Source organism: Corvus moneduloides, chromosome 12 (assembly GCF_009650955.1).
Source record: "Corvus moneduloides isolate bCorMon1 chromosome 12, bCorMon1.pri, whole genome shotgun sequence".
NCBI lineage: Eukaryota > Metazoa > Chordata > Aves > Passeriformes > Corvidae > Corvus > Corvus moneduloides.
Genome location: NC_045487.1, coordinates 9,320,637 through 9,345,149, shown reverse-complemented (window position 1 = coordinate 9,345,149; position 24,513 = coordinate 9,320,637). Strand labels below are relative to the sequence as shown.

Here is a 24,513-nt window from a genome sequence, read left to right as displayed (position 1 = left end):
AATCATATTTTCTCATTTTATTTTAACATTCCAATTTTATAATTGATTAATTATAGCAGTTATTGTGTTCCTCCTTATGGCAAACACTGATTCCCCATGCTAACACCACCAGCAAGACTAATTCCTTTTATTTCAGTGAAAATAAACTACAGTTCAAGGATGCAGTCCAATGTGAAGTATCTTAGAATTCATGTGTTACAAGTATTTACCTGACAGAGGCCATGCAGGAAACTTTGCACAGGTGCATCTCACTGAATATCACGAGACGGTTGTTAAACACCTCTCAGCTCTTGTCTCTGCAGCTCATGCAGCTGCTTGGGAAATCATCCTGAAAATACATTGTTACAGAAAGAGCAAATTCCCAAACAACCAGAGATGAAAACTTTAATCTGTAACATGAATATATTTATATATTTAAAATGTTTTCAGCATTATATTTGCTAGCATTGCTGAATTTATGCCACATCTATATTTTTCTCTGTCAATGCACTTCTAGAAGTCCTTGGTAGAATAAAAACCCATTTCTATTCCTTTTGGTTAGTTATAACCTTTGGATATAGTGGTAATGAAACAGTGTAACAGACTGTTACTGAGTAAGGGATGATTCTTATCCCTGAAGTCTGTAATAGGAACCATAAAAATGCATTGACTGCAAGTGTGAGAACTGTTCCTCTTTTCCCAAACTGTTCCTCCCCTCCCAAACTCACATATTTATGGGGGTGTTTGGAGACAGGCAGTGTATGCATAAGTGTAAACACAGATTAAGTGTAAATACAGATTTTAACTGTAGCTATGTTCACAGAAGAAAGTACCCAGCTGTTGCAATTTAGCTGCCCTCATGAGGATGTCACTTTGTAGCCCTAATACGTGAGTACCTCATACATAATGGGATTTTAATTAGCAGATCTCTATAGATGATCATACACATGATAAATTCTTGGCCAGGTTGGCACATATGCTCACAGGCTCCAGTGAATCGAAAGAGAGAATGCCAATATGTATGTACTTGTCTTTAGGATTTAAGGTGAAAGAAAAAGGGTTATAATTGACTTAGAGCAATGTGTCAGATTAAAAAAGTCCTCCTCAAATAAATGCCAAAGACCCTTGAAAACTAACTTGAAATCTACACATTGGTGAGCTCAAAAGCTTCTATGCTTTTTACAATTATATTAGCTCATCTCATAAAATGTAGCCTCTCTTCCTAGAAAGCCCATCTGGTTTCTACTTTTAGACTATCTTGACTCATATAATCCTACTATTACTAATTTATCTGACCTACTCTAGCTAAATGAACTTAAAATATATTCTAAAATTTAAAGAAAACCCTTAAATAAATGCTGGCCTTCCTGCAATCACACATTTCAAAGTATCAGATTATGCATCTGGTTCCTCATTCACCTTTTATCCACAACTCTCCCATTTTCTGCCCTGAATTATACCAATGTTATCGATCTAAAAAATATAAAAGAATGACATCGTATCTCTTAACAGAACAGCAACAGGATCCAGTTCCTGAAAAACATGTGGGACAAGCCCTTGTACACTGAGCATAGAAAGGTTAATTTGTAACCAAGATCTTGCTGAAATAAAGAGTTATTGCTCACCTTTAGCTTTAATCCTGGCAGGCATATTTATAGAGGTGTTTGCTGGTAGGCTCCATGTAATGTAACCGGGTGGAGAAGAAAATTTTAAAGATGGACATTCATTGTTATGCAAGCTTAGTACTGTGATTATTTTGTTTCTTATTAATCAAGCAATTAAAACTGGAAAATAGATCATTTTTACAGTTAGATCCCATGAGAACACTGAAGAGAATCATTAAAAGCATTGTGCTTGCAATGGATAAATCTGTAGTGGCATTTTCATTCTTACTATACAGGGAAGGGAAGGGAAGGGAAGGGAAGGGAAGGGAAGGGAAGGGAAGGGAAGGGAAGGGAAGGGAAGGGAAGGGAAGGGAAGGGAAGGGAAGGGAAGGGAAGGGAAGGGAAGGGAAGGGAAGGGAAGGGAAGGGAAGGGAAGGGAAGGGAAGGGAAGGGAAGAGAAGAGAAGAGAAGAGAAGAGAAGAGAAGAGAAGAGAAGAGAAGAGAAGAGAAGAGAAGAGAAGAGAAGTATCTCTTTTACATTATTAAAAATTCCTGTGAACTGAATGTCCTGATGACTGAAGTCCTTTTGCTGAAGTCTAATAAAAGGAGTATGAAACTTTGAGACATGAGATCTGGAGTAATATCCTGGCTGCATTTAGATCTACAGAAATACCTCAATTACCTTTCAGGGAACATGGAAGTCAATCTTCTGTTCCAAACTACTATGATATTGAGAAGTTATTTGTCCTCATGAATATTTTAGTCATCAGTTAAAAGGAGGAAAATGATGATGATATTTAACCCTGTCAGATGGGTTAAAACACCCTGAAAAAAGTGAATTAACTTTGAAGTTGGGTCTAATTTCAATTTCTAATTCTAATTTCTAATTTTTTCTACGATTTTGAGAAACAGAGATATTAAATCGAGTAAGTATGGAGCCTTGGTGTTTCTCTGCACAATAGGGATAGTAGTAAATTCTCTGCATGCCTCAGCATCTCCAAACTGAACTGGCACTGGAAGTAAAAGATCTGTAAGTGATCTGTAAGCAAATGTGAGAAGACATTTAGATTTCATACCCATTCAGTCCTTGGCTCCTGGATTGGATTATAAGATACTGCAGCAATATTTGCTGAAGGAGGAGCTTACTGTAACTCCTGAAACATAAACCCATATGTAAAGAATTTTCTGGCATCCTTTCTTTAACAGCAATGAGTGGGAAAAGGCATGGGAACAAGTGCTTAGCAGTGTTCTTTGATTGCTGTCCAGATGTTTGGAGAAATCTGATTTTTTGGTCTGCCAGGTAGGTCTCCCATGATTACAATGCACTGTAGAAGCCTTGAAATAATTTCCATTGAGATATCCACAAAAGCTCAGCAATCTGCAGAAGAGCTTCAGAACTCTGGTTCTGATGGATTGGTACCCTGCTGCGGATCCAATATTGCTGCTAGCAAGAATTTTCTTGCTAGCAGCAATATTGTATCCACACCCTGCAGATACCAGCACCATCAAGCCACACTGGAAGCATTCACTTAGAATCCTGTATCAGTTGGAATTCCATTTCTGTTGACTTAAAGGTAAACTAAAACATAACATTGGTGACTATAAAGAGAAATAAAAATGAAATTACTTCCCCTATTACTTTACACAGTTTCTCTTCTTTATGGAATGACCATCAATCCAGTGGTTTAATCCTACAAAGGTTTTATACATGCTCAGTTCCCACTGGAGTATTGGTGTGAGCTGTTTAGCCAAATTTCTCCAGATTACACTTATCAGGCTTTTGAAAATCTAAGCATTTACTTTTCTACCAAACTTATGGACAAATCTAACATGCATGCATAGTAGTGTCTTTCATAAATATTATTATAGATTTACATCAAAGTTAACAGTTCATAACAAATAAACTGAATTTCCTTTATTTTTCATTGGAAATAATGCTGTCCTTCAAATAATTGACTAAAGAATTTTCTGGATTTAGAATCACTGAAATGATTGCTGACAGGGAGGGACCTCTGCAAGTCCCCTTGTCCAGAACTGGATTATTGCCAGCACTATGGTGAACCAGCCAGTATTTTGGCCAGCTGTGTCTTGGAAACCTCCATGGATGACACGTTCCAGCGCTGCACTGCGTTGCTGATGAGAAACTTTCTCCTGGTTGCCAATCTGATCTCACTGCTAAATTTTTAAATAATTCACTGCAACTAGTTGAGACAGGATCTTTAAGCCATGTGATACAATTTCTGTTACCTAATGAGATGAATATGCAAGTATTTCCTGACCCTTTCAATCTACCTTATCTGTGATTGAAAATTGACTTTGTGTGAAGCTTTATTGCCCCTACAACCTGCCTAAGAAATTTTCATTGCAATTGGTTACTTTTTTTACTAGCCTCAGGTACAGTATAATATGAGAAAAGAAGTTCAATGGAAAATATTCTTTTTGTGGCAGGTTTTTAAGCAAGACTGATGTTCAGTCTTGGATCAAAACACTTCTGTATAGTAACCCATTCTCTCTTTGCCCATTGAAAGGATATAGTAGGGTCAGTGTGGCAGCATTTCCAACAGTAAAAAATTCTCTTTTTAATTGTGAAGTTGATCTAGTGATTTATTTGTTATAGTGAATTATAAAGGAAAAAAAATCCATTGCCACCATCCTTGGTACCATCACTATCACCCCAGTGGAAAGAGGAAAAACGTAAATTGGTAACACAATCCACTGCAATAGCTAAAAGCCAAAATGCTCTCTGTTATTCACTAGTATTTACATGCAATTAAATAGAATCATCTTCTTAATTTATAAACAATAAAATCTAAAATTACACATTTACAGTTCAACAGGATAAAGTTATATCCTCTTGGGGAAAGATCAAGATTTCAACTCCTCATAATGGAAAATGAGAATGACCTGATGTCTACATGAAGCGTTTAATTTGGGCCATTTTGTACTTTATATTTAACAGACCAACTCAGAGGCTTCCAGTCATAAGAGTAGCAAGACAGGAAATTCAGTAGTCCTTTACCCTTTCAGAAAACTTTCGCAACACTCCTTCAAAGAATCAGTGGTATTCAGACTGTCGTATTCCCACACATAAATGATTCATACTGTACAATTAGGAAGTTCTCAGAAGTTCACTGAACCACAAAATCACTGAAGTTTTGAAGTGAGAAGTGGCCACTGCCAGCTGGAACATTGGATTCCAGTCACCCAAATCCAGTCACCTTTGCATGTAAACATAAAAAACAAATAGACAACACAAGAAATGTAAAGGCCATTATCTACATCAAAAGATCTGCATGCTCCACATTGCTCTCACTGAGAGTTGATGTAATGTAGCAGTGATGAAAGAACTGATCATCAAATACAAAGGACTGTATACTGGAAGTCCAAGTTATTCAATGAAAAACAACTGTAAAATTTACACAATTAATGATGAATTTATACAGGTTACATCTTCTCAAGCTTTGCTGACAACTGGCTGATACTGGCCTCATGAGATTATCTTGGCAGAAATTACTAATCTCTGTCTGTTTATTCAGATTGTACCACAAACTCTCAGCTGACATAAAAACCTTGATAAAAAAGGAGGGCGTGTTCCTATAATACTCCATTCCCATTTGATTTAACTGCTCTGATATTTAACCTGTTTTTTCATTAGAATTTAATTAAACTTATTCCACATAGAGATATGCTAATACACTTCTTTTTCTCACCACAGTATAAACAGAAGTAAAATATAAATGCAAAACATAAGCAAAACTTAACCACCTGTTGAAGTAGTTAGGCTTTAAAAACATTTCATCGAAGCATTTTGTATAATAAATTGATGAATGCAATTATGTGCATCCAAACTAGACATGAAAGGATTTATCATTCAATGATTTCCTGATCTTTCATCTTGCTTATGGCTATTTTGCTTCACTTCATTCCTACCAGCAATTGTTACATACCTCAGATCTGACAGGGATTTCAAACACACCCTGTGTCCTATTCTATCCAACACAAGGATGGGATAATTTGCCCAAAGAAGCAGCAGACCTCTGATACAACTTTTTTTTTGTATTTCTGTTTTCACTGTCCTTTCTTGAAAGTACAAGACTTTAAGGCTGACGCATTGCTACCAGCCTCTAGCAGAACTAATGCCAATTTCTAGGAAAATTAGATGAGTTTATTTTCTACTCTACCATTTGCAGCTTGACAAGACAACTACAGTTTTTGCAAAAAAAATTTAATTTTTTTCTTCAGCATCTCTAGATGCAATTGCTTGCATGGAAGACTAGTTCACATTCAACTGTATTATATAGTTACAATCATGTCATCAAATTCTCACTCAAATAAATTTCCCTGACTTATTCAACAAACGCTCTTCTCACTTTAACCTCTGAGCATGATTAAACAACTACCTTTCTTCCTTTGGCCTGATGTTGGATCTTACACACTGTGGAATATACAGTGGAAATAGGATAGAAGTAGTGTCCTTACAGATACATCTGGCTGATACAGGAGAATGATATGGTTTCCTGAGAAGAAACATTCTCAAAGAAACATACTGCACAGTCAGTAAATATATTCAGACAGAAAGAGGACAGGTATACCTAGATGATTCCTTTTGGCATACTGTAGAAATTTTAAATTTAAGACTCCGTATGATGCAATTCAGTGCATTTTATCACTTAACAGCTATAGAATTGCTTTATAAGCACAGATAATAACTAAGCACATGGCAAGCAGGTGCAATTCCCTTCCCAGCAAGTTGGAGTTGTGATAATATACCCTGACAGAGCTGTTTCATAAGTGCCAGTACCACCTCACCTCCTTTCCATAACCCTCTCCTAATGTGGCACACCCTTGTTTGACAGGAAATGTCACCTTGTGTTCAGTCATTCCTTGTTTTCTCCAAGTAATTATTTCGATCATGGTGTGACACAGTTAACATACATTAATATTTTGCCTTTTCTACACTGAAATACATGGTGGTGAGGAAAAGAAAAAGAGCCCTGGGGCACACAATAGGAAGCTGCCTCGCACATTCTGGGAGTGGCTCTGCAGTGACTTGAGTGAACGCACCAATAATGCTCTGGCTCTGGGTGAAGTAGATGTCTAGGACATAACTTTAACTTTTAATTACTCCTTTCCATACTCTAGTGCTCTGCTTTGTGTGAGCAGGGAATCTGAGGGGTCCATCTGCTCCTCTATTCTCTAAAGCGGAGTCATTACCTCATTTGGTTCAGTTATCCTGACAAAAACAAGGCAGTGACTCATGGGAATGGGCAAACAAGAGGGGTACTTTTGCCTGATAGTGTCATGAATGCGTGGCTTTAGGGCACATGAAGCTTTTCTAGGGCCAGTTCCCGCTGAACACCTGCAGCCTCACTAAGGGCAGTCAGGCCGGCTGTCACTGTCACACATGAGTCACGATGGGCAGCATTTTACACCTTTATACAGACATTAGATGTAAGACTGTGAGGCCAGGTCTTCCTGTCTCTCAAAACTCTGGATTACATTCTATCTATGCAGGAATCCCTGTCAGAGGAGGTATAGAACATCAAGTTTTTGATAAATTTATGTGCAAATTTCTCCTTTTCCCACGCACATCTTGCAAAAATGACTTTAAAAAACATTTTGTATTTTGCACGGTTATCAAAAGTGCAAGATTTATCTATCCAAACCTTGTGAATCTGTTTGGTTTGAGAGAACAAGGTGGAGTCCACCACCTTCAATCAAAGACTGGCTGCTTTAATCAAAGAGATGTGAACAGCTTGCATTCTCAACTTTTGATTTCCACAAAGCCTGTTTGTTTTACTTAAGGCTAGCAGCCCCTGTTGCCAAGGAATTGCTAGGGAGCTAAGCCACACCTTTATGAACACACTTAGCACTTCCTGCTCTGTGCAGCCTTAAAAGCAGTCTCCTCTACTCCAGAGAGATAATTGGAGGTTAAAAAACCATCAACAGCTACATCTTAAGATCTTGCCTGGCTGGCAAAGCCACCTGTCTTTATGCCCTTGTTAAAAAGTTCACACAAGGTCTTGGGGAAGTGTTTACCATGAGATATATTTTTCAGAAGAATTCGATGTTTGTGATGGTGATAATATGTTTCTTACCCTTTCATCTGTTTGAATCCAGAGCTTCCATTGGTGCCTGCTTTGTGACTAGAAGAAAATGAATTGGTGGGTTCCTCTGAAATCCCTCTGGGCTGGTACAGATGCTGTAGGCTGACTGGTAGCTCCAGCACACAGGGTAAGGGTTCATTATTTGTAATATATGTAAACAACCCTCTTGGTGCTCTGAGGCAGCATCATGGTATAATTGCTAGATCACTTACATCCTCCTTTTTCTGCTTCATCTGTAATTTAAATTTTTATATAAAAGGATTTGTCAGTCCTGTTGATGCTCAGTATTTACATCAATCTCAGGAAGCTGTATTTGCTGTTTGTTTGGGGGTTTTACCATAGTTTACTTAAAGAAACAAAATTTAAACACACACACATTCAGTACTATAAAACAAATCTAAGCACAGAACTCACTGCTGAAACTTAGTCTAAAAATGCCTAAAGCACACCGAATACTCATACCAGAAACCTTCTTACTGATGAATTAGTCCCACCATTTCATAGATTTCCCCCTTTATCCTTCCTTCTGATGCAGAATATAAAACTATCTTTTGTTTTATACTGCATACTGCAAATGGGACTTCAGGTTACCACTAAACATTTCTTAGAATTTTTGTGACATGTTACAAATGACAGCAGCTTCTAAGACTTGGGTGGATAGCAGTGATGATTAATAAGATGGTAACTGGTGCAGCAGTGAGGTGGAGTAGGTGTGAGTAATTGTATTCTGTGGGAACTTAATCAGAACCCTCTGGTTCATGGGCATGAAAGTATTTTCTATTCCTAGCATTTATAAGAAAGGACAGAAAATCAACAGCATTTTAGTGCAAATTTCCTTCAGGATTTCTATACAGAGGAAAATACAGGCAATAATAGAAAACTACAAATTTGGAATCAGTTACTTCATTGCCACTTTTGTTTTTCTGAGAATGAAATCTGCAATGCACAGTAGAATGCTGTAGACTCAAATGCAATGGGAAATGATTCTCTCTTACAGACTTAAAACTTGTTGCACAGGCCTAAAAGCACTGTAGGAGACAGACAATGCATTTGAGGATGCAGCTTCATTGCTTTGAAGGGACACCATTCTCCACAATATATTATTGGGGGCAGAGAAGGAGGTTGTGAGCATACACACAATGAAACAAAACTAGTGGATGTAAAATAACAGCCAGTTTCATTTACTTGCACAGTTTATCTATAGTAGCAACCAAAGCCCCAGTAGGCAAACAGCCTGGGCAACTGGTGTGGAAGTACGGATTCCACAGCTTTGCAAGGATTTCATGTGAAGCAATACCCTCTTACTGGGATTAGTTGCCTTACTCAAGATCAGGCTCAAAGGGATTTACAAAACCACTATACACCCTTATTCAGAGTCATACAGTAACTTCTTCATTGTTGTGTAGACAATATGCTGTGTAAGAGAGACTTGTTATTTCTCTTATGTAGAAGAGAAAACACCCCTTCCTTAGAAAAATCATAGGGGACTGGTAATATGGGGATTAAGCAGGCAGGATTACACAGTCTCAGCTGAAAAAAAATAGTGTATGACAACTGACAAAAAGTGTTAAGTCCCTTTCAGGAAAAGGGATTATTAAGCCAACAGTTCTGCAAGTCAGGCCCACAGTTCCTGGTTCTTGGGCAACAAATATTAATTATCAAATGCTGCTATTTAACATAAAATGTGTTCTCTTCAGTCTTCATTTGCCTTTCTACAATACAATCAAGGCTAGATGACAAAAAGTATTTGTCATATTTCAACAGGGAACTTGGTTTGGCATTGGGCACGATGGTTTGTACAATGGTTTAGGAATACTGATGGAAAGGATGTCCACTGGAATGCTCTTAAACTCATAAAACCAGAGTCACTACCTTTACATGAAACAAGAAAATGTATGTATCAAGATGTTGTAATGTATCAAGAAAAATCAGTATGGGGATGAAACACTAAGGAGTTTATTTGATCTACTGTCCTTGAGTGAGACAAAAGACAGTAATTTCAAAAGCACTGTTTATATATGAAGGAAAATCAGAGCTCAGGGATCTATTTGTTTAGTTTCTTTAGCCCGTCAGAGAATAAAGACATAGACTGTTTGAATTGCTTCAATTACTTCAACATCAAATTTCAAAGAATCAAACCACAAAAGTTCAGTTTCCTAATCTATTTCCTCAATAAAAATACATCTTTCAAACAAGGCAACATTAACATTTGGGTAGCAAGCTCATCAAAACACATGATCCCACATTACAGACAAATATGGATGTATATCTATATGCACATATACATAACTCCCTTGTTACATATTCATTTCCTTTTCTCACCTTTGTGTTCCCTCAGAGTTTTCAAGTTTGGGCCAAAGGCATATACTTGATCTGTTCTCGTTTAGCATTTCTGACTTCTTTTATCTTCTTTTAGTTCATATTTTTCTATCCTTTCTCTCAAGCATCTGAAAATGCAGAACATTAGCTGAGTATATAGCAATGCAGAATAATCAAATGTCTGTAGAGATCACAGGTTTCCCACAATAGTATTACAAGTATAAATTGAATACATATTTCACACATCATTCACAACAATACTGTCTCCCCCTGCTCCCCAGTGAAAGGAAGCAACACTTCAAAGAAAAACTATCTCAGTAGTGTGAAATTCACATCAGCTGTAAGGCCATTATGCACCTAATTTCACATTTGATTTGAGTGTGACTCTATCACTTTCCTACCAGCAGTACATACGACCTTTTTTAGGAATGACTGCATAGGAGAAACATGCTCCTTTCACATAAAGTGATTCTTTATGATACCTTTCCTCCACCCCTCCCAGCAATGCCTTCATGTTTAAGCAGCTTCACTCTGAAGTTACTATAGCTATGCAACTGTTGCTCATTGTGTAGCCCTTAATAATTGCTTTCCATTTGGATAATGCTGTTGTCATATACTCTGCATAAGGCTACACCTTAAACACCTAATAAAATGAAGTTCATGTCAGAACAGCAAGGATTACTCCTGAACTGCTTGACTCAATGCAATTTTTTCATACGTTGGTTATGAATAACAAGTATTGCATAGGAGGGGTGTATCAGCTCTTCTCTTTTTCTCATCACTCCTTGCTCTGTGTACACACACCAACATATGGCCACAGCTGCAGTTCATGTGCCTCAGTTTGATATCCTTGATATAACAAAAGCCATGACGGGCAGAAGTTTCTCTGAGGATTCAGAAATTCAGGATATTTGTTCCTATTTGAAAATAGCATGAAATTGTATTTTAGCCATAATTCAGAAGACATCTTCTCAACAGGGCCTTTGAAAAGGGATGAGGATATGCTGCCACTGATGAAGAACACACAAACCAGTTCTGTGTATATCAAGTCAACTCCAGTATCAGGCTTTAGTCCAAAGCTGGATCATGACTGAATTTTTCCTAGGGCATGCAAAGATTGTAAATGTGATATAAACTGCATTCCTGCAAAAGATTTCTTAGCATTTGTCCAGTTTCTCAAGAAGTTTCACTGGGACATGACAGGTATCAGATGTGAGGGCAGCATTCAGCACAGAGCTAACTTGTTGCCTTCAAGTTCAACAATGCTTCCTGTTAACCAGGCTCAATAGAAGTCAGCAAATAAAAGACTCCCCTGGGCCTTGTAAAAATTCATTTACTAGTCCCGAGTAGAACATGGGTGAATTTCTGTTGAAAGTTAAAGCTAAAGCTTTATTGTCATTATTTTATATATAAATTAGCCATATTATACCTCCTTTACCCTGGATCCATTCTGAATAAAGAATGCCTTGCTAGTGTCATATTAAATGTAACCTACTCCTTTGCAATATTTAGATGCATTCTATTCCACCACAGAAAGCTATGCAGTTTTTAAGGTTTGTTACATTTGCCTTCATTTTCATTTTGAACATTCCAAAACTGTGTCCTTTGCCCACTGCTAAAGGGTAGAATTATATTGGAATGGAACATAACTGTCATTTAATCTCTGGAAGGCCACACACTGGCTTAGGTATGCAGTCAAATATGCTCTAGAAGGCTGCATTTCTGTTCAGTTTTCTGTGTAACTATGAACCTCTTTTATGAGCTGCTCTACAAGATGGGAGTGACAGTCTCCCACAGCAGTGCTCTGCAGTTACTGCTTCACCTTCAAATCAAATGGTGGTTATCAACTGAACCAACGTCTCATACTGAATTTTCTCTTCTGTACTCATTCAAAAAATAATCCTAATTTGTATGTTGTTCAAGAAATAGTAGAAGTAACATTTACTTCACTACTTTTACAGTTGGACCACTGATCTAACACCATTCAGACTTGCAAAGTCAATCTTACATGACGAATTTCATGTGAAGAAATTCTAGCTTTTGTTTGTTTTACAAAGTATTATAAAAGAAATCTCTGCTCACAGTTTCACAACATCTTTTGCCTCCCCTTTCTCTTTGCTTCCTTCAACTGAATTCTCGTAATTCTCCGTAATGTCATGGGAAGATGACAGTCAAATTTTACCCAATGATTAGACTTTTCCCTTTCCCTCCACATTTGTGTGTTCTCTGGGCCAGTTTGAATTTTTTACCCTGGAGAGGAATATCAAAACAAGTAGATGTATCTAAAACGTACAGCAGACATGTTCAAACAGTAGTAAGTCTCACACTTCTTTTGCACTACAAAGAAAACCACAGGATAATAAACTCATCCAATTTTAAGTATAAAATACGTATGTTTATATACACATAATAATGACATGTGGGAATCTGATACAAGACTTTCATAATATAGAGGTGATAGACAAAAGCCTTGAAGAGCCCTTGGATGTTCTTTCTCTTTCCCTTTTTAAACAGGCATTTTTCTTTATAGCCCACCCAGACTAGGTCACCATTGAAAGTGTTCTTGGAAAGTGACTGCACAATAAACCCAAGGCAAGAGGACAAACATACTCCTGCACCACTGTACAATTTGTCTCAATAAAGCAGGTGGAACAAAAGAATATTTTAACTTGTTAGGAACGAAAAAAATCAAGAGTATTTTACTTGAAGTATAGTTAAAAAAAAAAAACCAAAAAGAACATTCAGCAACTAGAAATATCTGTTAATAAAAACACTGTAAAAATCCTGTATGTTAAGTGGTAAAAATGGAAAATGTTCATTTATTTGTTCCATGTAGCTTTCATCCTTATTACATTAACTGTCACAGCTGAGTAATAGAGCATCCTCTGCTTGAATATTTTCTATTATGTAGATCATGTGTCAAGCTATGATCCAGAAGGAAAACACAATCCAGCTCTCATGTGGCCTACAGCTAACAGTTTTCCTATTTTGTGTGACTTGTAACTAGCTAACACAGAAGTATGTTTAAATAGCTGGCCTGGCAAAGACCTATTCAACCTTGGAGTAAGGAAAACATTTCCAGACCCAGTATAGATCAACAGGTTATGTGTGACAACATATTCAACAGTCTCAGCAGCATTGCCAAGAGAATGCTGGACTAGAATTTATGAAACTGCTAAATTCATAGTGAACTGATGCACTGCTCTGCCATTTTTCCCCTTAGTGGGCCCTATAAGATGACTGCAAAACTGGCTGAGGGTGTTTAAGTCTCTTTGTGTTTTGTTTCATTGAATCGTAGAACCAAGGGAAATTTCTAAATCTTTAATATTGAGATGATACCTAACTCTAAAATTTTAATGGTTTGAATAGTTAACAGACAACAGGCTCACATGACCACCTGCAAATTTGAGTTGAATTCTGAACTCTGCTCAGAAAAATCTGAGATTTGACACATGCCTTTTCAGGTAAAGCTTCTGAACACAACTTTTGAAGTTAAATACTACAGCTAAGCTGGTTTAACAGCTTGGCATTGCCAGGAGTGGGAAGCCCTTGTTCTTTCCCCACACTTCTTTTTCCCAGCTTCATGTATCCCATCTCTTTGTAGCTGCTGTAGCTGTGGTCAGACTCTGGCTGAGCCAAAACCACTTGTTAATTCACCAGTAAAACCCCTTTTAATCACCAACCAGGCTGACTTAGTTCTACTACTGCCAGAGCCTATGTAAACAGAGGGGCCACAGTCAAGAGGGAGAAAAAAGAGTCTCCTTTTAGCAAACCATAAGACTGGCCAAAGCCATGATGCAGCCTCCCTCTCATTACTTACACAACTTAAAAAACTGATTTTGTGTTTGTAACGAGGAGTTTAGAACTCATTTTGGCAAGTAAAATTTTTTGGCAACTTTCAGAAGCCTTGACTCCCTAACTATTCTTTAGTCAAACTAAGTTGCAGTTTCACAATCTTTTTGTTGGTTGGGGCCAGAAATGCCATTTTAACTATAAGCTGCTCTCACAAGTACTGCTGTGAAGAGGAATCGTCATGATATCATGCCCTTACAGGGTCCTTCAAACAAATACTTTAGTGTGACAATAATGTAATCACAGACTTAAGGAAATTCCTTGACTAATGTGCTCGGGCATACATTCTAGTCAGTTTAGTACAAACCATATTGATCTAAAGACAGAACAGTAATGTACTTCAGATATATGTACAGAAGGAGACAAAGGAATAAAGTGACAATAAACAGTAAGCAGCCAAATTCTTCATTAGTTAATGGGTCATGCACTCATAGCTACTTAGCAGTATTTTGAAATACCCACAGCAGCTACTTTAGGCTCTGGGTCTTTCAAATTTGGAATTTTACATTTTCAAGTCTTTCGAGAGTGACAGCTAGAGCATAGAAGAAGGAAAAAGCTGAGGAAAAAGAATAGTACAGCGCTATCGTTAAACTTTTTATACCATCAATACCTGAGACAGAAATTGATCTTGAACAAGAATATCAGTGTTTTCTTCCAGAATATCACAAAAACCAGATGGTATGAAGGACAGATCTTTCCAATGTATCAGATGCACGACCACATGTATTTTGAGTGTTCCTTTCAGATAGTTCTGAACATGCATCTATAGCACTATGAACAGGCATACCCTTTGAAACAGCTCCTTTTTTTAAGTGTAACTTTAGTCAGCTACGAAGTGGTTCAGGCTTTCAAGAAAAGACTCCCATCTGATGGCTGGAATAGTAATTTTATAAATATCCTGTCCCCATTTGTTAACCAGCTTTTCTCATGAATAAATACCACGCAGCATTTTCCTCCCCATCCCCATCTTTTAAGAACAAAAGCAGCCTCAGGCCATTGAGTCTTCCCCATCACCTCTTAATCTCTGAGAAACAGCTTCTTTCTCAATTGTTGTTGCTTAACTAATGCAACATTTAACACCCTAGATGAATCAGCACTGAGCTACAAGTAACCTTCTGACTACTGATCCTTCAGCTCCACAACACTAAATTTATTGATGGAAGTGTCTGGAGTTGGTGAGCTCCATTTTGGAGCCCACATTTGCATATGATACCTTCTCACCTCTTGTTCCTTTGAATCTGTCTCTAGATTCCAGTACATGCAATTAATTTCTGTGATGTGGTGCATTCTGATTATCAGAACTCATGTCACCTATGTAGTTTTTGTTCTTATCTGGGCAGATCCTAGATGATGTTTGAAGTTTAGGGGTTCGGGGTTTAGTACAATACTTACAGAAATTCCCTGTATTACCTTACCAAAGATCAAAAGGAAGCATTGTGTTGGTTGAGCTATTGAAGAGACAGCAGTTCCAGTTAGCAGGAAGTTTCTCTTTCTCATCTGAACTAAACAAGAAACTCAAGTGGATGATGGAGACAAGAGGACAGGTTTGTTACAAAATCTTTCCTCAACAACGTGAATATGTATTTATATATACACACATATTTAAAATGTAAATTATGCAAGTATGTATGCACACACACCTTTTTTTCCTCAGCAGTTATTCGTTAGGGTGGACAAGGATGAAATCCCTTGATATTTTTGCTGGAGTTCTAACTTCTTCCTGTGTGCAAATTTTCTTTCTTTCCACCCCTCATTTTCCTCAAGCATAATGGCCTATGTGTAATAGAAATAGCATCAGTCAGCAAGCTTGTCTTCAAGCATTAACAATTTCAACCAGCAAATAAAATGACCCAGAAATCAGAAAAGATGGGTTGGTTTGTTTGTTTTTGAATTTCTATTCTTATATTTCCCCACTATTCCATCCAAGAAGAACATATTGTCTTTTAGGTAAGTGCTCTGTGAATGTTTTCCTTCAGTCGTACACATGATCTCATCCGTCCTCCTCAAGAGGCAAAGGTGGGGCTGTGTTTATTGAGCAGCCTCTAGCGGTTCCCCAAGGAGCCACCCATGGCCGTAACTGCGTGTGCTGCAGAGGCAGCAGGTACCTGCTCACACCTTGCACAGGGAGTAGCTCAGAGAAATGCTCTGAAAATGTCATCTTGCCTAGAACATTGAGAAAACTGTTGGGCCTTTCTTTAGCATCTCGAGTTTAACAGAGAAATTCTTCTAGCAATGAAAAATCTTTATTTAGAAATCAATAATTAGAATAAAACTTCCTATTACTGGAAGATTAATTCCTAAAAGAGGTGGTCCTTGGGCAGCAGCAGTGTGAGCCAGCCTCCAGCTCCAGGGTTTTGTTCAGTGAGAGGTTGTGATGGATGGGAGAGGACGTGGATGGCAGAGGATGGGAGGGATGGAGCTACCACTGAGCTGGCAGAGTTCATCCTGCTCATCTTAAATAGCTGTGGAACTGCTCCCGACCGAGCAGAGCCCAGGCTACCTGAGAGACCTGGACGTGACCCCGGGGAAATAATCATCTGGGGAAGATGGGGATCTCAATTAGCGTCTTTCAAAAAACAGTCATACACTTTATACAGCACAGTTAATATTATATAAAAAATGTCCGGCATATGAAAGACTGAATATATATTAATAATGAAAAAATTAATTCTAAAATTAATTACAAATTATTTAAAATTGTTTCCATTGTTTATAATTATAAAATTAATTATAAAGGCTTTGTAATTGTTGCCACTGTTTATGTTTAAATACATAAACTTGGTGCTCTAATATTCTGTTAGCTTGAAAACTTAATGTAAAGAACTTCAAGTTTACACAGAAATTTTGGGCTCTGAAATTGACGAACCCTTATCTAACTATTTTGTGATGATAGACTGATATTAATGAATTTTTTCCAACTTTTAGTACCAGCTTTTTCCACTAAATATCAAGAAAGGAAGATTCAGCAGCATATTTATTAGTTCACACGTAAAAATTAGTGACCAACACGGCAAAAAAGAGCTATATTTAAAGTACCTACTTAATAGTTCCTCTGACAACCTAAAACTTTAAACTCCAAAAAGCTCCAACCATTTTTTTCAGCCTGGGTAGGATTCTGAGAAAATATTTTTCAGCTGATTCTCTGCATTTGCATCCTAAAACTACTGTTGAAGCTCTTCCCAGCAGTAATTAATTACTAAGTGCAACGGGCATGTTTTCACTACAGCCTGAGATCCACCAACCCTGCCCCGAGGGGAGAACAGCTGCCCCACCTGTCAGCATGCAAATATGTGTGGTATGCCCAGTCACATTCACAGCAAAGCCTGCCATCCCACTAACAGAAAGACTAAGGTTTCCTATTTCTTTGAGGCACATTTTCAGGAGATCAAAACAATGGACTAAAGGAATACTCTGAAACTGGGAAACCAAATTTGCAAGATTTTACACTTCTACCAAAGATACTTTAAATCCCTAAAAAAAAAAAAGTCATCTTTTTGAGTTTCTGAAACTCAGTACATCCTGGGCTGTGATTTTTTTTTTTTTCAAAATGTAAAATGGCTTTTGGGTGACAAAAGCTTCATGATTTTAGATCATTTAATAACGTTCTGAAATAATATCTCATAAATCCAGAATCCTGAAATGATTTCAGAAGTCTTATTTGTGCTAAGTTAAAGAATATTTCTGTAGTCATTGCTTTGTTCTTATTTCTTTGTGTCCCAGACTGGTAGACTGGGATATCCTCACAAGGTAGGAAGCACTAGGAAAGTTTGTCATCCAAGATCTGAGAAACAAAATGATTAAATATCTGAACTCTCAAGAAATTGTGGGATGCAAATGGGATCATGGAACAAAAAACTCTTCAATAGTCTTCTCTACAGAATGGTGGTGTCAAGGTTTTACATCCTTCTAATCTGGGCAACACAAGAGTTCACCCTCCAGAACTTTGTGGTTTGGAATAAAAAAACCCAAATGTGCTTGTGTCCTTTGTTTATTTGGCAATGTTGAAATTCCCTTTTTTTTCTTTCTGGTTGCCATTTATCCCCAGTCAAACCACAAGCATTGTCCATTCTTCTTCCTTTCTTCCCAATAAAGATGAGGGGGAGCATGGGTAAGATAACACATGCTGTGACTGCAAGCACTAATGTTGTTCTTAGGATAATACAGGAATCTGCCTCCCAGCCACCAAGGCTTGGTTAGGGCATACATGGAGCCTTCACTAACAAAATGCAACTTATTATACATATTTTTTATCCTACCCTGAAGACCTATATAAGAAAGAGCTTTTCAGTGGTGTAAAATTACATTCTTAAAGGCTGAATCTGTCTACAGAGGAAATAAAGCATAATGTATAATAGTCCAGGCTGGATTTAACTTCCACATCCTTTAAGCTTCATCTCTCTGCTGATGCTGAAAATCAAAGGGCCAGTTCAGACAGGTGTTTTTTTCATCAAAAAAACTGAAGTGTGAGCGATATCTATGAAAAATTTTTAGTGACACACTGGATTGTAACCAACCTCATAGTTTAAAACTGACTGATTCCAGTTAGAGAAACTTTCTCACTAGCAATGATTTGTTCTTATACTTCCTGCTGTTCAAACTTGTGGATTGTTATTTGTGATGATTATGAAGCACTTACTTAAGCTTCTGAATGGAATAGATACAATTTTAGAGGCCAGTGGAAAGAAATAACCTGTAGAACTATACCTGAAAATGTGTATGGTCTATTTGCAAATATACCAAGAAGAAAACAGAAGGTATCTATATGGAAATCATGCAAGTAGTGTTCCAGTTCTGCTTCTTTTTCTGTAGTTACCTGATTGATCATCTTGATATCAATTTATCAGTTACATTTATGACTTAACCCTCCTGACATATCTGCTACTTTCTAGTGGCTTCCACAGAAACAATAAAGCACATTTCTACACTCAAAAGCTGTGCAAAACAAAAATCTATATTGACTTGCTATAGCATTTTCTGTGGCAAAGTCTGTCTAAGGAGTTCCCTCTCCCCATTTTGGGCTTTGATACAATGGTTCACACAACTGTTTGTGGGGCTGCATAATGAAATACGCCTAGTAACTGATCAGTGTTAAAAATCACCCTTTTTCTTAAGATATTAAGGGTTAAGTTAACCCTAAGAAAAGGGGTTATTTAAAAAACTGATCATTTCCCTGATCTGCCGAATGGATGCACTATCACTACCAAGGACAAGGATAGGGGTACAAAGTGAGCAAACTTTTTAGACTGTTTTTGTCACTGAGAGAAAAAACTGCATCCATGGTGCAAATTCCTGATTTCTTAAACATTTCTGTGGAGTGGCTGTGCACAATCAGCTCTTGCTTTGGCAGCAACCAGAACACTACCAAAACTAACCAGAATGGTACAAAACCAATTTATACACTGGTCATACACATTTTAAATTACATCTTTCAGAAATGCCGTTAAAAGCAGTCAGAAGTTCTGTTGACACCTTTCATTTTTTCATTTTTTTCATCTTTTCATTTCTTAACATCTTTTCATTTAATCCTTACATCTACAGGCCTCAATGAGATTGGTCCTCCACAATCATTTTCACCTATCATCCAATACTTCAGCTAGATGCCAGTTTTTGCTGACTCTTTATTTGTGCCCAAACCTGTCTTTCCTACTATCCCTTAAATCTAGAAAACCCTGCTCAAATTAATTAGTATTCAACTTAAAATCCAACCTTAAGACATGTTGATACTTTGGTGTTTACAGTAAACTGCCAGTTAAGGTGCAGAGGAAGGTTGTGTGCAGGGAATTTTGATGCCATAAACACTCTTTACTTCCAGCTTCAGGAAGTCTACTAAGTATGCAAATAACTGGACTTGTTCCTCTGTGTCATTTCTTCCACTTTCTTATTTCTTCCACTAAATTAGCTGCTGCAGCTATTGCAATATACTGACTGAAATAAATCTCAATGCATTGTTTGAAGATATGGGACAGAAAGCTGACTATTGCTGTATCTCTTCTGTTTGATACTGTGGTTGTATTAAGTAATTTCCATGTGCCAGAAGCAAAGCTGCCTAATCACTGTGCTCAATTCACCTTTTCAAATTTTTTTAGACCCAAAGTGATTTTAACTGTATTTAGAAGCAAAGATGTTTTTTCCTTAAAGCTTTTAGTAAGACATAGCAAAATTTACATTTATCTGCCTTACTTTGGCAAAGGACTTGAAGAGCCAAAGCTCGCTGCTATACTTCAGTCCTCACTCCATATCCCAAGGGAAAAATTCGGTCATCTGCAAAACAGGAAAGGAAATGTAATAGATCAAACTCCATCAGATCAAATAAGCTTCACCATAACAAACTGATGTGATTCTGTATTATATTATGCAAGAAAGAAAATAATGAATCCCTGAATCTTATAAGCAGAAACTCAGTTTATACCTGATTTCTAATATATTTTCTGTGCACAGACATACACACACACACACACACACACACACACTGGAAAAGGGCTGTTCCTAGCAGCAGTGAATCATTGACATTTCTGGGCCACTCAGCAAGGGTCAAGAGATAGTTTACAAATAACAAACTTCATTATTGCAATAGTAACTCTCACAATGTTGAAGGGCGATTCACAGACAGTCACAAAATAAATTCATTATGTGTTTAGAAAGACTATTCAATTTGTGCATGATGTCATGCATTTATGAAGACAAGAGTTGAGAAAACAGACATACAAAATACTGAACAGAATTAATCAGCTCTCTCCTGGTATAGCCTCTGTTTTCAAATACCACATGAGGCTGTTTTCATTCACAAGTTCAACTTATGACAGAAGGAAAATTCAAGGCATAGCTTTTTACAAGACACAGGGTTAGCAGAACTTGTGTTAATGCCTCGCTGCTGCAGTACCTCAAACCCATCTTTCTTCAAATATTTGATATTGTGAGTTTCCTTCCTTAAGCACCAATATGACAAAGGTGCTGTAAAACACCTCAAAGAGGGGACTTGAATGACTGAAACATGTGGCTAAGGAAACAAGGGAAAGGGGAAACAAGAAGATGGATGTAGGAGAAAAAAAGGTTCAAACTCAAGTTTCAAATATGAATGTTAATGTAATATGAATGTTACAACTGTCAGGAGAGAGATACAAAGAGAAAACAACAAGTACACAAAAACACAATCTAATGTGGAAAGAACTGCCATGAAGTCAGAAAGTGTTGACTCTATTTCCAAATTACCTCCTGTGTTTCCAAAAAACTGTACAGAGGTTACTTACATACTACATTTTCTGTCTGTAAAATCAGAGAGAAAGAATGCTTATCTGATAGGCAACTCGGATATAGAAAAATCTGTAAGTAATCTTCAGACCTATCAAGTTTCATGCACTAAAATGAGATTTCCACAACTGCTTTCAAACACACATTCTCATACAGCCCTCCATACCTCTGCTGGGCAGTGCCACAACTTCCCTTTTCTTCCCACCTCTCAGTCATCATCCCAGGCTCCCTCCAGCCTCTGGTCCCAGAACTTTTCCCACACATCTGTTCTGAGGCACCTGTGCTATGTCACCTGTGGGCAGGAGGACACACCACTGTTTGTTTGAGGGGTCTCCTGTTTGTGCAGCTACAGATCTAAGATGCTACAGAACTGGAGAGAGTAAAATCCCTTGGGTGATTGAAGCATCTTCTGAAACAAATATCTGGCTAGATCCATAACACCAGGAAAAGTCAAATCTCTGACTCAGCCTACCTGACAGGGGTAAAACAAATGAGTGAACAAGTTTGATGTGATAAAAAGTGTTGTCTCTTACTTTTCCCTGAGGCTTTTTTCCTACTTGCTAGTGAAGTCTTGCTCCTTTACCACCACCTGTGGTTGGTTTTGTTTTGTTTCCTGGGAAAAAAAACCTGAAATAGAAACAAACATGTAATTGGAAAAATACTCCAAATTAAATGTTATACAGAAAGCAAGCAATTGTAAAGAGAACTATGTTGTCCAATAGCAAACAGCATTCACAGAAGAAAATTCAAGCAGAGGTAGCCAAAGCAACTACAGAAGAATGCAAACACGATTCTGCAGCTAGAAGAAGACTAATAATGAGAACAAAGATATATTGTTAATACAAATGATGGAATGGGAAGAATTATAAACAAAGCCATTCACCGAAAGAAAACATCAAATTAAGTATTGAGTGAATAAGTTAAGTAAAAAATAATTTTTCTTTTTTAAAGCCCCACACCTGGAAATGTAAACAAAAGGAGTTTTTAGAGAGAGATGCCAAACGGAAAAGATTAACAATGGAAAAAAAGTCATTGAGAGCCATAGAATATTTTCCAGCTTGCTGTGAAGGCTGGATTTAGAGTAAGGAAGATGAAGGCAGGGTATTTATAACACATGAAGTTAAACCTTTAGTTTAAGAAAATTAATTGGGAAAGTATTCTCCTTATTTTTAAGTATAGTTGATAGACAAATAAGACCTTCCTCTACACATGTTTCAGGAACTGCTTACTTCTTTCTACAGGTTAAATAGGGAGAACAGAGAGTGACAAGTGGCTGAGCCAAATTAACAGTTCTTGGAGTCCAGTCCTGTCCCCACCTTTCCAGCTTCTCTTTCTTTTCTCCCCACATCTTTCTTGTGTCGCCTCCGAAGTTTATCTGATTCATTTCAAGGTCAGGCAACAAAACTCACTAACTTGGGAAAAATGTACACTTTGGAAGGTGGGCAAAGGTAACTTCTGTTGTTTTATCAGGTTGAACAATCTGCAGCCAGATGAGCTCCAGAGGTGGCTCAAGGTAAGCAGGGGGATCACGTAGCCAAGAGCAGAGAGGGTTACAGGAGAGGGCACAGGGAAAAGGTAAGTGCTTTCTGGCAACAATTAGCTTTTACCTTAAGTCATAACTTAAGCACCTTAGTTAAATACGTAAAGTTAGATGGAGGGAACTGTGCCACTGCCATCCTTTATGTTCACAGAGGAGGTGCTATTACTATTCTTGAACTTGTATCTTCACATTCTTAGGTCTCTTATTCATATTAACCAAATCATCTCCTCAGAAGTTTAATTAAAGCTGAATTAGGAATATCCACCACTGCCAACCTCTCCTGTGCTATTCTGCTCCACAGCACTTCTTTTTTATTATACTACTGAAAGTATGACACTCTTTCAAGAGGAAGCTAGTATTTGATTTATACACTTGCAGGTTTAACGCAAATCTCATGAATCCTGTTGAGTTTTATTTTTAGACTCAAAACCTTACATTATGCAAATAGATTACAATCTGCATTTTCAAATTTTCATTTCTCACTGGTATTCACTGTTTTCTTGTTTATAGAGCCTTTGGTTATATATCAAAAAATCCCTGATTCTTTAATATACCTTATACTTTGATATACCTTAGTCAGGAAGGTTTTGCATGGTATTCAGACTAAATTTAGCCAATTTACAACTTTTTTTCTATTTCTAATATCCAGGCTGCTTGCCCCTATTTAATGACGTTGAAGCAAAAAGTGAGACAAGGATTCTACTCCCTGTAGGTACAGATGTACAAACAAGCTACTGCAGGCCATGCCAGGGTGTGAACCCACAGCACATCACATGCTCTGCAGAAGCTCTACAACCTGTTCCTTCTCTAGTTTGTTATGTGCTCTTACTGCACAAAACTGGACTTTATGATACCTTGGTAGCCAACAGGAATTTGTGCAAAATATATACTTATTCAGGCTGGGTGACCATGCTGGGCCTTTTGTCTTTAATATACAAAATTACTTTCTTCCGGGAGTTACAACTCTCCAATATCTTTAGATAGCAGACGGATCTCAGATTTCAATCACACATGCACATGGCAATAGACTACATGCATAAAGAAACTGTTGTAGACATCACAGATCTCATCAGGAAGAGTAAATACACTTTAGGAAACTCTTCCAAAAGAAAAAAGTCCCTTGAAACTAGCTCTCTTTTGGGGAAAATTTTTATACTCTGGCTCCTCTGAAAATTAAGCTTGGGAGTGGTCATATTAAAGTCAATGAGGGGAAATAGTGCATGCAAGAGTTTTGCAGGAACAAACTCCTTGCACATTCGGGATTTTCCTTGCTGTTGTAACAACTGTATTTGATTGACTTTAGTAAAACAATCTATTTATACTGTGAAAATATGACACCTTCTGTACACCAAGCTCTCCCTATATCCCCCAGGGTCTGTCCACGCGCACAGATGCGCGCACACAAACACAAACCTTTCCTGTGCACTGACTGGCTCCTTGTGTTGCTTGAGCAAAAGGTTAAATGATGATTTGTTAGCTCATCAAACCTTTTCTGAATAGGTATCATTTTTCTCTGTGTTCCGGTGAATATGTAAACACTGTAGATTCTAAAAGAAACAAATGCCAGAGGCACTGAGGTAGGTGTGTTACATAAAAATGAAGCTCAGTGAAAAGTCCTGTGACATCTGCAGCACCCGCCCAGCCCAACGTGCTGAGTAACAGGGTGAGAAATGGAGAGCTGCGGGCACGAATAACACATCAGCACAACTGCACTCTCATGGGATTGTGTTTTCTAAATACAGTGATGCATAATGTGCAGCCCGAGTTGGATTCCCGAAGAAAGCAGTCCATGACAAATCCCTGAAACTAAGGAAATACCTGAGATAAGTATGTTGTAGACTGAGAAGGAAATCCATTTTAGATG

The 24,513-nt window shown here is 37.6% G+C and overlaps 1 protein-coding gene and 1 long non-coding RNA gene across 9 annotated transcripts in view; both read right to left on the bottom strand.

Annotated features, from left to right (window-relative positions):
* ESRP2 (epithelial splicing regulatory protein 2) overlaps positions 1–1,911 on the bottom strand; it is a 46,362-nt gene extending 44,451 nt beyond the window's left edge. Inside the window, exons 1-2 of the mRNA XM_032121924.1 lie at positions 1,605–1,911; positions 210–328 (exon numbers count right to left, since the gene is read on the bottom strand). The gene's annotated coding sequence lies outside the window, so the exon portion shown is untranslated. The remainder of the gene's footprint in view (positions 1–209; positions 329–1,604) is intronic.
* Positions 1,912–2,058: 147 nt separating this feature from the next.
* LOC116449947 overlaps positions 2,059–24,513 on the bottom strand; it is a 47,560-nt gene continuing 25,105 nt past the window's right edge. For 2 of the 8 annotated variants that reach the window (XR_004242602.1, XR_004242596.1), the window contains exons 3-8: positions 21,643–21,736; positions 21,276–21,401; positions 20,027–20,122; positions 15,502–15,634; positions 10,013–10,137; positions 5,661–7,923 (exon numbers count right to left, since the gene is read on the bottom strand). This is a non-coding gene — a long non-coding RNA (uncharacterized LOC116449947). Of the gene's footprint in view, positions 4,802–5,660; positions 7,924–10,012; positions 10,138–15,271; positions 15,364–15,501; positions 15,635–20,026; positions 20,123–21,275; positions 21,402–21,642; positions 21,737–24,513 lie in introns of those variants that run through there. The other 6 variants (XR_004242603.1, XR_004242600.1, XR_004242597.1 and 3 more) reach the window with 6 other exon arrangements.